A 12,454-nucleotide genomic window follows, 5' to 3' on the forward strand; every position below is an offset into this window, starting at 1 on the left:
GCTCATAAGTATTCGAAGTGCTTCCGCAATTCGATTCACCGTAGGTGGTTTGTTCGAGTGTGAGAATTTTGGTAACGTCACATACTTGAAACGAACATTCGTTTTCTCAAGGAGAATTGCTTTACGTGATTTCGGTCAACTTTCTCCACGAATTCGATTATAGTTTCGTCAGTACACCACGGACAAAGAATCGGTATCGATGTGAATTCACTGATTAAAACGATCTTCACCGTCTGGTTAAATGGATTTTTATTCCAGTAGCTCGTCTAACTAAGTATATAATATTAATGATTTAAATATAGCTACGGTAATACTACAAGTTTTCTAACTCTACGATATGAGTAACAATTGATATTTTATCTCAACTGCGATATAAAAATTTGCAAAGACATTATAAATACTAGGAGTCGTATAATGTTATAGAAAAGAGAAAATAATAATAATAATCTCCAATAATAATTTCAGATGAATTTCTATTTAAAAAGGTTCGAACAGTTTTTCTGTTATATCAGAATGATCAGACTGTTGCATGTAACTGCAACTGAAATGAAAATTCTTGCCACATTCTGCATATTTATGTAGAGTAACGTTTCGTAACGTAACTTAGGAAGCAAATTACGTGAACGTGGTCTGTTTTCTTTTTGTAGACAAGCATTTTAATTTGGTGATTCCATGGAATCGTAATCGTGACAAGATCTTATTTATAAATGTCATGCAAAGTTGCACACGCGTTAGGTGCAATCGCGTGCCTTTATTGGCACTTTTTACTATAGAACGGTGAGGCGACATTAAAATTACCAGATCCAAGCTATACTTACGTTAAGGATGACCATTTAATGTGTTTTCTACTGGAAAATTATTAGTATGTTGTTACTTTTTAATGCTTGAAAGTAAAGTCTCGATTATAGATGCGGTTTGTACATCGTAATGCGTGTTTTATTATTTTTTTCTTAATTCAGACCTCTGTTTTATGTGAAATTTTTTAGAATGTCGATGAAGCTTTCAGATACTACATTAAAGACAATTCACACCTTCCCTTCCTTTTAACGAATGTATGTAAATATTTAATAGGGAAATTCACATTAGAAATGTACATTGCAATGAAATTATTATTTAAAATCATCTCTTATACGATCAAGTACAATTTCTCTGCAATATAGCAATTTTCGGTGCTGCAAAATAATTAAATACTCTAATTTTGCGTTCCTGAATTTATGCAAACTTCTGCACATTGTATTCAGTGAAAATCACGTCAAATTCAAAAGCTCTGAGCGTCATATTTATAATACGAGTGTGCAGTTCAAGAAATTATAGCGGGATTAATTATAATTTGTAGGTTCCAAGATTAACAAATGCATATTTCTCCACCATAGCAACTATGAAAATTTCTACTTCGGGGTATTTACATTATTTATCAGTTTCAGTTCCCCGATTAAATTCTCAAATATTTATCAGTAGCCGCAAACTGCCGCTGCGAAGTGCACCAATGTGGCTCGTTTGCTGCCAACTCTAATCATCGATTATCGTTGCAAGGTTAATTCCCGAAGCCGAAAAGAAGATCATTTAACCGCGAAAGTGCAAAAGGGTCGAATAACCGTGGAAAAAAAGCGACACGCGCTAGTGACTTTCTCGTGGCCCATATAGAAATCGTTGCACTCTTCGGAACCTCTCCTTGTTCGCAGAACTCGCGTTGCCCGAGGCCTTTTCGTCGCGAAAGTGTTCCACCTTGCACGTACACCTCTTCTTTTCTTTTTTACCGGGCCCGTCTGTTTTACTTCAAGACTAAGCGCGTGGTCCAATTTGTTCTCCGCAACAGATTCGAGCCAACGAATTAAGGAACACGGAAGTCGAGAGGAGCACCACGTCATCGCGATATTCTAGATAACAACGAGTAATCGAACCCTTTTATTTCTCGTCCAACAGACGAGAACAATGATGTTGGTTTTGCAATTACGCTTTAGACTGTGTTAATAGAACGGATAACGTACACGGTACGGTTTTCTAAAAAGAGTTTGAAAAATTCCGAGTAATTGAATGTTCGTTCAAGCGTAAATTGTTTAACATCGCTGTTTCTCAAGTTGCATCGGACAGAAAAAATAAAAAAAAGAAAGCTTTTGAAACTTGGGAAGTTGATCGAGGTTACTTGGATAATTTAGATATACATGATACGTTAATTATTGTAATCAGTGTATGCCAAAGAAGATAATAGATATTAATTATTGTAACGAAATGTCAATAGAGAAGATTATTGAGAACTTCTTGCATACCATCTTTAATCTTCCATACGTCTTATTCATAAGCTTTTCTTTTTTCAATACTTCATTATCACTGTGTACATATATACTTTACCACCATAAATACATCATTTATCAAGAATACTAGAGTACCTGCTGGTATTTCTAATAATACAAATTGAATACCTTTAATTGCACTTAATTTCTGTTATTATGTGTTCAGTTATTCTGTGCTGCATCGTATCTTTTAATCTGAAATATGCTGAAAAGTTATATTAGTAAGCTTTACTGTATATTATCAGGACTGGTGTCGCATTTTTAAGTAACGTAACCATGATAGGGTTTCCTGTTGCTTCATTAGTGTAGCTGTATGTGTTGATATTAAATATGTCAGTAAATGGATGTGTGTGGATGAACACCAATTGGAGACGGTTAAACTACTTGAATGTACAAGTAGAAACGGTTCTCAATAGAATAAATTTAGAAAGTATATCATAAATACCGCATAATGCAACGGAAGTACAGTTAAACTGGCTTTTCCAATACGGGTACCGCGTATGAAACTTTCGGTATAAATAGAAAATGAAGAATTTGTAGTATATCGATATTCCAATTGTATGAAAGCAAGCAGAGCAAAAAGATGTTAGAATTTTGGAAATAAAAGATTCGCTATTATATTTCTCGATTTCAGTAGGTTTATCACATTCCTTTTGCCATTATGCTGCTGTGTTTCGTGTACCGTATCGCGGATAAATGGACAAAATCATGTAACCTCGTTTTATACAATACATAATTATGTAGTAAGTTATCGAAGGCGGTTATGTTAAGTGCGTTACCCTACAAAATATTAACCGGATGAAAGAAGTGGAACGCATGACCCGCAGTTATGAAAATACAATCGATAACGAGTATACAAAAGCTGTTGGAATAGTATCGCTTCTGTTTAAACGGGCAGCTAGGAATCTCCACTCCCGAAATATCCGGACTAAGGTTTCCACGGCGGAAATGTGACCGTTGATCGTGTGTGCCTGCGATTCGTGCGTGTCTAGCATCGCAAATAATTCGCTGTTCGATTCCACCAGTCGATAGCTTGCACCACGAATAGATGCGTGGACTGATTCGTTAGAAATTAATATCGGTACCAACGATGACTTCGATATCGCTACTAACTCCCGTTATCACGTCTCGCACTCAAGTGTTTCTTATTTTCTTATTTCACGAGGGCAACCTACAATCGAAATCAAAGCATTAAAGTAGCACGTTTTTCTCTTCATTGGCAACTTTTCTATCTCAGAAATTAATGTTCATTACTAAATAAATGAATCGTTTCGATTTTTTTAAGAGGAAGATAGAGAAAATTTGTTGAACGTGCTGAATATAGGAATTATTATAGAAAGGTATAATGCTCGTGTAAAGATGGACAAAGTTATCATTCACCGATTTGGTCAACAAATTTTTACCCATTCTTCGAACTTCATTCTAACGCGTATTTGATTTCTGCAGCGCTATTAGTAGAGTACTCATTATCAGTCGTTGAGTAAGTTAGTTTTCCGCGTGGTGCTAATGCCTATTGCGCGCTCGGAAATCCACCACAGCTTGGTAATAGAGAAACGCGACGAGTTTTAATTTAACTGGCTAACAGGCTAGGTCAGGTTCGCACGACAAACGCGGTAACTTGCCAGATCGTGATTGAGATCACGAAACCATTAGCGTTACTTCGTATTAATTGCTGTCAGCTATCATGTAGGTATACGAGAAACAGCTGTAAAATCTACGTGCGTAATCCGTACCTATGTTTGTCCTAATTTTTCTTTCATGCAAAGTTGCAGCTTTCTAAGCTTTATAACTTTATATTCAGTACTCTTGTGAGCAAAATTTGATTCTAATACATTGACGTCCTGAAAGATTCGAAAGATTCCTTTTTATTTCGTGTTTCTTTTGATTTACTAATTCTTATTGTTACTGGACCTGGAATTTGTTACGTTTCTTATCCTTATTTAGCTAAAACAGAAACAGTAACAGCCTATTAAAATTTCAGCTTGTGAAGTAATCTCAAGTTCTAGTAAATTAATTTTAAATAGAGAAAGGATATAATTTTAAGCGGTAATTAAGTTATCAAAAATATGAAATTCTTGTCTCTAATTTTATGTGAACAACTTTTACGTCTTGTGTTCTAATAGTAGTTTGAGAAATACTTCCTTATAGATGCACATCCGAACCGGAAACATTGAATATTCATATGAAATCTCTCGAAAGATTCTCAAGAAAATTAAACATGTTTTCTATAGAAACATTTCTCAATTGCGATTATGTTTCTGCATTGGTAATGGCTCTTTCATTCATTTCTGCTTATCTAAAACATCATCGATTTCTGTTATTATTCTACGAAGGTAATGAGAAAAATTATAACAAGCAAACTTACACGAGAAGCATGATTTTCTTATTAATCAATCAAATTTCGTATAATTATACGTCGTATGAAGTTGAAATAGAAATAAGGAATTTAACTTAATTATAATACGTTAGAATATGTAGTAACGTTTAACACGAATTTAGTTAGTATACTTTCGGATCTCCGATACTCTGATACTTCTTAGTCGTAGTGTATCTGGCATTTTTCCATCATTTGACTTTCGACCGAAGTCAACTTCGAAGAAAAGCCGCTCGATGGAATGGAGTGGAATGCGTGGGATATAAATTTTCTACACCAGTTCTTTGAAGAATGCGTTGTGAATGATAGAGGATGCGTTCCTTCAAGAAAATGACGCGTGTCGTCCGTATAATTTTATATTTGTCACGAAACAGGTGCGGATATTTTATCTGAATCGTAGAACGGTGTGAAAAGAATGCGAAAAAGAAGCGAAAGTGAATGATTTTTACCACTGAAAGGTGTATCATCCAGATAGTTTTTATTTTGCCTTGAAATTTTTAAACAACGCTTTTTATTCACATAAAAGAAATGAGTAGAACAGTATTACATTAAGAAAATGATCAATCCTCATCGAAGAAAGTAATAAAAATTCAACAAATCGTAGAATATTTCATGATTACAAAATGATCGCAATAAGATCTCGTTGGAAAGTGACATCTGTTACGTACACTTGATAAAGAGCACAAAGGTAAATGTTAGACAAGGTTTCTTCAGCCTTGCAGCTATCTCTTCGCTATTACACTGACTGGATAAAATAGCTTAGATCGGATGCAGATATATCGAAGAGGTTATCGCAGTTTACAATGAATTTCTCCCACGTGGTCGTTCTTCCCTGTGGCGGAAGCGGATGCGAAGAAGCGGTTTCTTCGGCTTTTCTGTTACGTCGTGCGCTTTCGCGTGTCGAGTTCATCTCGAATTCCTCCTAACCCGTTGGTTAATTGCTACGAAAATAAGGGAGAAGAGAAGAGAAGAGAAGACGCGCGACTTCTTTCCTCGTATTTTCCGTTGCTTCTCGCATGGCGAACATAACGAACCCGTGTGCTAATTAATTAAACGACCACGCCGCTTTGGTCATCCGACTCTCTCTAATTCGTTGGCCGTTTAGGGATCAATTGCCGGGTTTCATTTCGAGCAACGAAAGAAGAAAATGGAAACACCGTTGGGCAGAATATTATCTGCTCGGACATTCACGCGATCTTATTCTATTTTTAATAAACAAAATAAAATTGTAATCAATGTATCTGTAGCGCGTGAATATCCCTCTAAAGTAAAACAGGCTGAGACTTGACAGCCATACTCTTCCTGCATGTCTGACATTCTCTTTCTAGGAAGAAATTTCTCGGCTATCCGTAGTACACCTTTTACGTGCGCATACTATCACTAACAATTCAGAAGTGGACAGAACGGCATCTTCGCGTTATAATATACGGTACTTTGGACGTCCAAGTTACCGATATTACGTACATGTTTCACATTACTTGTATTCTGAATTTAAAAAACGGAAAGATTCTCTTAACCATTTTACACAGCATATTAGTTCTTTTTAACAATTGTTTTAGTTTTGTAAGAGCGGTTCCTCTGTAATTAATCAGAAAATTATTTCTGCAGGGGCCTCCCATTGGGATTACATGTTAGAATCTTAACTTTGAAGATAAATATCCCCATTTCGATAAAGCTAGTTTTATCAAAATCGAATCATGCATAAACGCTATACTAAATAACGCCAGAATTTCAAAAAAAAATTGTAAGAAAGTCAATCTACGCTGCAAATACTTCAATTGAAATTTTTGTATTTTTCTCAAACGTAACAAATATTCTAATTATGGAACAGCGCAATTAAGTTAAAAATCTTTCGGAACACACAAAAGACATAAAACTACAGCTAAAGAAATTCAGAATTTCTAAAATCTTTGCTCTGTTCGGTTCTTCTAAAATCTTTGTTTTGTCCTCGTTTTTATTGATTCATCTGTTTAATTACCTATAGAAGATATTAGAGTATTTTAAAAAATACTTGGCTACTTTAGGAACTCATAATAAACCTGGATAATTAATCTGTAAGCTACTATCAACATCCTTTTTCCATGTCTTATTGTGCATCAGGCAATTATTCATAATTAATTAGAAAGTTTATATAATATTTAAAAAATACGTGCAACAAGTCGCTGCTAAAACTGATATCAAAGTGAAACTTCGGAACGAAGTGGTTTAACTTTGACAATAAGTACGTAGCATAGTTTTAATTAGCAACGCTAATAACGTCTGACAAGATGGAAAACCACACATGCTTTGCCATACATTCGCCGGCGATTAAAAAGTGAAAAGGAATCTCGTATCTGTCGCGGCAGAAAATTTGTTAAAATTATCGTGAATATCAATGGCAAGCCACGTGGAACATCTTTCATAAAATAGACGCGAATATTTCGTTCGTGTATTTAATACGCTTTCGCTTTTCACATTGAATCTGATATCTTCTTATTTAGAATTGCTTATCTTCTTAGAGCTAATTCTTCACGCAATCTGTTTCTTTTAATAAGTGCAACCGATTAACGAGTTTAATTCTTTATTCTTGAAAAATACGTATTCTTAATTAAATTCTGGACTCATTGAAGAAGTTTCAAGCTTCTGAAATTAGAATAATGTCACATGAATAATAGTTAGGTTGATGTAATGTTTCGCTATATATTAGTTTCATCTTTTTACTTGTAGCATTGTGTATAAAGATTTGTTTAAAAGTATAATATGAATATTTTCCAAACAGTTGCATAATTGTACTCCATTTTTAAAGTTACTATAATAATTCCATCTTGTTTCGCTCATAATTCTTCCAACTTTCTTCTTCGAGATGTAACTTACGTAAAACTACGTTTTTTATTCGTCGGACGTACTTATATGCAAATATGTGTTCCGAAGTAAAATTTGCGTGTTAAACAGACGTAGCAATGTAAATATAAAATAGGGAAAGGTGTGAAGCGGAATTTAAGCTGTTTAATTAGAGTGTAAACTTAATCGGTTAGTCTAATGACAGGTTGACTAATGTCCTGTTTATAAAATTAGGAAGAAGAAGCAAATTTCTATGATAAGAACCTTTTTCCCAATCCCTTTTCTCAGATAATAACACGCAATTAACTATGTTCTCTAATTAATGTACACGTTGTCTATCTGTACATTGTGGAATATCTTGTTGTATCAAATTTTGCATAAAATCTTTAATTATGTTTGTATATATCATCCATCAAATTTTCAAACTCATGATCACTAAATATTTTTTAATTGTATCCATTTATTTCATAAAATTAGTCTCTTCTCATTATATGTATATATAATTTCAAATTAATTTTCGTCTCATCTTCAAGTTTACTGGCTTAAATTATACAGTGGTTTCACCTGTGTTGGCTTACCGTGTATGAAATATCCTCTTATCGTAGATCCTCGTCGATTACGTGTTTTTAATTAGTTCGTTGAACAGTTCGGATTGAAAAATGTCTTCGCTAATTTCTACTGCGTATAATGACATAAAGATTTTCCATCGATTATTCGACGACGAATGAAATAGTATTTTTTTTATAAACTCATAATTCATAGTATGAAACATGCTTTTATGTGATTGATCAAGGTAAAAAATAGATTTAATTAAACAGGAAGAGGAATGCAAACATTACAGGTAGACAAAGATTACACAGAAGGAAAATTACGTTGTATACTTAGTGGAATTAAAGAATCGTTTATCGAAAACCACTTTCACCCAATGAAACTACTACCGCGATCATTTGTATGTACATAGCAAAGTTGATCGTTTAAATATGGCGCTAATGGTTGTGTGCGTCACGTTGATAAATAGAAAGGACGTTATGCTGTAATGTGACAGTAACAGCCTGTCTTCTAGAAACTATCTCATTTGAATCAAATGAGAGAGAGAAAGAGAGGGAGAGAGAGAGAGAGAGAGACCTCAACCTTCGTTGAACCTAATAAAACCATGCGACTTGCAAGTTACAGACCAAGTCGTTCGCATCGTAAAAATTTTATTTATTTGTTTTCTTATCATTGAACTGTTAATTCCATTACTATGCTTCTTTGTTTGAAGCATATACATTCTGAAATTGATTTCAATTACCGACATAAGCACAAAAGTCGTGTCTTCTTACAGTGCTAATCGAAATTTCAATATACTTTATGACACAAATAATATACACATAAATGTTTTCTATGGTAAAGTATGGTGAAATTTTTTGTATGGTCAAGAACTGCCGGTGAGCCAGTGTGTTTTCGATTCGCGTAAAAAGAATCCCCGCGATTTCATAACGCGGCCAGGGCTCTTTTCTCCTGCGATGCTCTCCCGTATCTCCTCCCATGTCGTCTCCTTTCTCCTGTTCGTCAGTAGGCCAGCGGACATTCCCGGCAACAGCTTTCCAACGCGTTCCCGACATGGCTTCCAATTTCTCGATGCAGCTGCCATCTCCGCGAGATCTATCGATCGGACTTGAACGCCACGCGGCCTTTTCTATGCGTACACGGGAGGAACGGCCCCGCGACCTCGCTTTCGCGAGACCCGCGAAATTTCCGTCGCGACTTCTGTACGCTGCTTATGTACGCGGTGTTCCGGAAGAAACGCTTCGAATTTTCTACTTTTCAACGATCGGAACGAATATCGAGAAACTTCAGTTTCATTAATCACTGAAAATAAGCCTTTGGAGTCTTTGACTCGGTTCTCTTATTCCATCGTATAATAAATTTCTAAATTGCTAGATCAAATTCAAAATTATGAGATCGAAAATTAGAAATTATATTGAATAATCGAACGTTGTTAAAGATCGTGTCCGCGATCGACGACAGGTGCGCCAGTAATGTTCATTTCGATGTAAAGAACATGGTTACCACGATTTCAATTATTTATTTATCCCGTGTGTGGCATTCGACCAACGATCTTTCACTAAACAATTTAGTTCCGAGTAATTATATTGCCATCAGTGTGGCGATCTTTTTTCTTATTATTCACTGCCAGTGCTATATTTAAATTCATAATTAATTTCCCTCGCAACTTTCCTGCTCGTTTTTCTTCGGCCATTTACATACACGGTACAAATAATCTTTCACGTTATACTCGCCACGACGTGTGGTTATTATGTCATTTGCACCTGATTTTTCTATTAATGCATAGCAATTAACGTGGCGGTAATTTCACGAGGGACTGCCCATTTGTCGACGACTTAATACTTAGCTGGCGGACGTCACGTGTGACTACTTTCGTCCGCGCTGGTTATAAACGACTGTGTGCATGAATCAGAACGCTTTTACTCGAATCGTCGCAAATCCGACTGCTGTTCACCGTTTATTTATGCAATTTTAAACACCTTACCTGTACTTAATTAAAAGCAAAAGTTGCATATTTGTCTTCCTTTTTTTCATTTCTTTCGTAAAGCTTCGTTAACACTGTAACGAGGCACAGATACTTCGACTACATACATATTGACCGGTGTGTGGACTCCCATGATGTTTGCAGTAGCGATGAAATTTCAAAATGTTTTATACGAAACAAACAACATATTGATAAAAAATTGTTATGAATGTCTAAATACTTTTACGAGAAACTGTAGCTATAATGGGAATGTAATTATCTCCAAAAGATTATCATCCCTTTGCTGTGTGTAGAATACATTTGAAATATTGAAAAGAAAAAGGAAATTAGAAATGTAAAATGAAGAATAGAGAGAACAGAAGGAAAATTGTCAAGTTTTTTTTGTTTAGGTAATTATAGGTTTGTAGGTCTTTTTGAAACGATACTCCATGCTAGATAATTAAATAACGGAGAACGAGATATTCTGCTGTCCTCTTCAGATTCATTACCTGTAACACTTCTTCATGGACGCAAAAGCATTTGAAACTCAATCTACTATATTATTGCACAATTATCCTGAGTGGCGCTATTAAAAACAGTCAATAAATCGTGGAAGAACCATTTCATACAGATTTTCGACAGGTCATCCTTTATATAATATATGACTTAAAAACTTTTTGTTGTATCTCATTAGAATCAGGTTTTCACTGTTGTGTAGTAGTGAACTTTGTATAGTTAAACGATGACATAATAAATAGCTGAATGTGCATATTATTTTGTTTCCAATTCGTTACGCTGGCCGCGAAATAAAACTTGCAGAATTGATTATGAATGGTTGGGAAAGAGGAAAATTATTTATAGTCGGTGAGAGAAAGTTGCGGGTTCTGACAAACAGATGCTTAGTATATGTATGTAAAATTTTCTTCCGTATTGAGAACCGCTTCGTTACAAACGGAACATGGATATTAATCATGCGAAATACTGTTTAAAAGTAATTATGAAGAATATAAAACCAGGCACTGCTAGGAACGATTAGCAAGTAAAAAGTATCATTTTGCATTTTCACGCATTAAATTAATGAATAGCATTGCTCAGTGTTTATTAACAAACTCATACTCGATATGAGAAGAATGATGATTTTACAGGAGGACGAAAATATTTTTTTCAATTCTATTGTTCGTCTATTTTGCACATTTATTCTCCGATAAATTTCTACGTTTTAACATTATTTTAATAACGAAAGAATTATTTAATAGTAAATCTACGTAGCTATGAAAACAAAATTGTTCGGCGTGTTAATTTACCATAAATTTGCATAGTTTGAATCCGTATGAGAAGAGCGAAGCGACTGCAAGCGAATTTTCTCCAGTCGCGTCCTCCGAATTCCTTAAATTGAAATTAACGAAAGAGAAAGATTCGATCGCCGCGGAACATTGTAATTCGTTTTCTTTCGTATCCCTGCTAACGAGAATACTAATCCGATCATTATGCAATGGTCACACGTACCGCTACCCTTAACTTAACTTTAATTCGTTTACAAAAACAACTTCTACATATTTAAGTGGAATTCTTGGCTATGCAGTGCTATTCTTTACTTTAATTTATTCCTGAATTTCTGTGATCGACTTTGCATGTATAATATGCTTAAGAGACCGTTATTGGCGTCCATTTTACATGCTACAAAATGAGAACGAAATGCCACGAGAGATTTGATGAAAAGATAGAAGAAATACACTTTGATAGAAATTATGGCGGATCTGAATCGCTGAATAAGTGATATTGACCCACATTCGCACGGAAAGGACCAGAAGCAAGATTGCTTGCTTTTAAAGGGGTTAAGACTTGTGGCTTGCTGTTATCTTGGCCGAATGAACTGATTAAAAAAGACCACGTCACAGTTGAGCAGTTTTTCGAGAAAAGAAAGCCTATAACCTATGGCGTATTCTTTAGTCAAATAGTTGAATTATTAGGAAATATGCATTTGTTTCGTAAATATAAAAAGAACAAGGTTCTTTAAATTCTATTATAGTCATCGATTTAAAATTACCTAATACTAAACATCCATTAGGTTGTCCGAAAAGTTTCTTCCGTTTTGCAAGATGATAATAGACGAACAACAATTTCTGTTTTTTATTATTTTATTGAATTGATTGATCCATTTCATTATATTTCTGTTATTATGTTCGCGCATAATTCAATAAACTAATATAAAACAAGAAAACATTGTGCGCCTATTCTAAGAAACTTTTCGGGCAATCTAATAGAATTAAAACTTCCAACGCAATTTGCTCGATTTATTTCGTCTTATGGGTCCTTTTCCCGGAAAAATCTTCCATTTATCCTTAGTTTCGTTTCTTCGTTTCTATAAAATACACGAGTTAGATACCAAAATTATTGAAACTTACACCACTTACAATTAGAAAAATATCCCTTTGTAAACGTATAATATAAATGATA

General features: G+C 34.7%; 1 protein-coding gene across 3 annotated transcripts in view; it reads left to right on the forward strand.

Annotated features, from left to right (window-relative positions):
• The window catches only part of LOC122574683 (unconventional myosin-XVIIIa), a 65,291-nt gene that overhangs the window by 34,583 nt on the left and 18,254 nt on the right, over positions 1-12,454 (forward strand). The window lies entirely within an intron of this gene.

This window comes from Bombus pyrosoma, linkage group LG14 (assembly GCF_014825855.1).
Source record: "Bombus pyrosoma isolate SC7728 linkage group LG14, ASM1482585v1, whole genome shotgun sequence".
NCBI lineage: Eukaryota > Metazoa > Arthropoda > Insecta > Hymenoptera > Apidae > Bombus > Bombus pyrosoma.